Genomic DNA, 2,436 nt, shown 5'->3' on the forward strand with positions numbered 1-2,436 from the left:
TTTGCATTGAGTCGTCACGTATATCGCCAACGTCGAAGTCCTCTCCAGCTTCGTCAACCTGCTCCACTTCGCCAACAGCAAAAGATTCGTCGATTTCAGATCCGAGATCGCATACACCCATGGCACTCTCAATTGCTTGCTGAATTCGTTTGGCCCGGAACACGCTTGTGGGGCACAAGGGATCTCCTGTCGGCTTGCGAATGCTGCGCAACGTTTTGTACTTCCGACGAATACTCTCAACATCACGCAGAACCCACCCTTCCGTCGTTGAGACAGCGTTGTTGTAAATGGCTTCTACTGTTTCCCATTGTTTTGGGCCGAAGGGGAGTTGAGATTCAACAACGTCGAGCATGAGTTGTACTTCCGGTTCAGTCTAGCCCTTTCCTCTCTTTCCAGCCGTTGTTTTTGCTCGTGTCTTCTTGCTTGATGGAGTCGGCATCTCTTGTGTTGGAGAAGTGACTGTCATTTCTAACTCTCCTGTTTATTGGCTCACAGCAACCAATCCAATTGATTCCCCCCACCGGTGGTCATCCTTTTTCAGTCGGTTTTGGAGACAACCATAAACTCAAATCGTCATTTTATTCATGCAATGACCCGCTGAAGTTTGTGCCACTCGTGTACCAAATTGCATTTGCTCCGGTTTTGGAAGTCCTCCACTGGACGTCAACCATACCAACGTCCGTCTCTTGATGCTTCCACCGAACACGACTGCGGTCTTGCAGCCGATGGACGCCGGCATTATTGCATCGTTCAAGCGCCACTACAAACGACATCAATTGGATCATGTCATTGAAGTCATTGAAGGCAATACAAGTGTTGTCGACAGCGACCAGAAGAACTTGTACGCAGTCGACGTTCTGACGGGCATGAATTGGTCGGTGGCTGCTTGGGGCTACGTCACGACAACAACCATCCGAAATTGCTGGGCCCATACAGGAATCATACTTCTTGCGATCCAATCTGCGGTCTTCCCTCTGACCTCGGGCCATTCAATTTTTCGTTTGCTTAACTGATGCAGTTCACCAGTCGTCTGTAAAATTTGATATTTGTTTGTGTTTTGTGCACATGAGTCCCTTGGATAATCTATAATTGGAAAAGCGAGCAAACGTTGAGGGATAACTGTATCTTAAAAGGGATGATACAAGAAATTGCGGAGTATATTTCGCGAAATATATATTTGCGCTCTACGCTAATTGTCGATACTACCGCCATTTTTCAAAACAACTTGAGCCAAACGCGTAGACATGCTATCCACAAACGTCTTCAAGTAGTCAGTACCTATCATTTTCCACAAAAAAGCAATTTGCCGCAAATCAGACACATTGTCAAATTGTCGCCCACCCTCGAAAACATGACGGGATAGAATACCCCAAACGTTGTCAATAACATTCAAATCGGGGCTCATGCTAGGCCATTCCATGAGGAAGACGCCTGAGTCTTCAAGAAACTTCTTCGTCTCCTTGGAAGCGTGGATAGATGCATTATCTTGTTGGAACACAACAATCTGGTCTTCGAGACACTCTTGAACTTCGTCCAAAAAGGGAAACAAGTACGTCTCCAGCGCCTTGCAAAACTTCCCCGAGCTTTGTCGTCCTTGAAGGAATGCGATATCAGACTTCCCGTACATGCTCACAGCACTCCAAACCATTACGCTTTCTCCTCCGCTGACCCGCTTCGAGAGCTTTTTTCGTCACCACAGAGGTCACGCCAGTACGCGCGGTACCCATCCGGGCCATCCGAGTTGAACTTCTTTTCGTCCGAGAAGACAACTTGACGTCAAAAATCCATCTTCGCCATATGCTTTGCAGCGACATCACGACGCGCCTTCTTTTAATGCGGCTCCAGATACGGCGCCGGCTTCTTCTTCGCGTATTTGATGAACTTGCTTGATTTCAGCACGTTAAGCACAGGTTCGGGCAGTCACCCGCACCGATAGTGTCTTGGCGCTTCGCGCTGCTGTCAAGTTTAGTAGGATTAAATTGCGTTGCGGTGAATGCGGCGTATGTCACGCTTCATTAACTTCACGCGCCTTCCCGACCGCATCTTCGTCCGTACGTGCCTGGGAACTTCAGGTACGAACGCATAATGACTCTGGTCGTTTGAGCCGAAGTCCAATCTCACGATTGGATATCTTCTCGAGCTTACAGGCCAAAATTTGGCCCATTTCGATGCCTGTGAGCTTGGGACCCCTTGGCATGATACGCAGTTGACCAATTTTGTCATGATATGCGCCACAACGTTGCCTATTCATTGGTCAAATCCCGACACCAATTTGTTTCCATTTGGAATGTGTCTTTTTTGACATTTAGAAAATTTAAAACGCATTGCGCATATAAGTATTTCCGATGCCTCAGACTGGGTCAATTCTACCATACTCCTATTGTCGGCAAATTCAAGCAACGGATGTATGGTACTGTAGCACTTTGACTTGGAGGT

Source organism: Aphanomyces invadans (assembly GCF_000520115.1).
Source record: "Aphanomyces invadans strain NJM9701 unplaced genomic scaffold supercont1.1, whole genome shotgun sequence".
In the NCBI taxonomy this organism is placed as follows: domain Eukaryota; phylum Oomycota; class Saprolegniomycetes; order Saprolegniales; family Verrucalvaceae; genus Aphanomyces; species Aphanomyces invadans.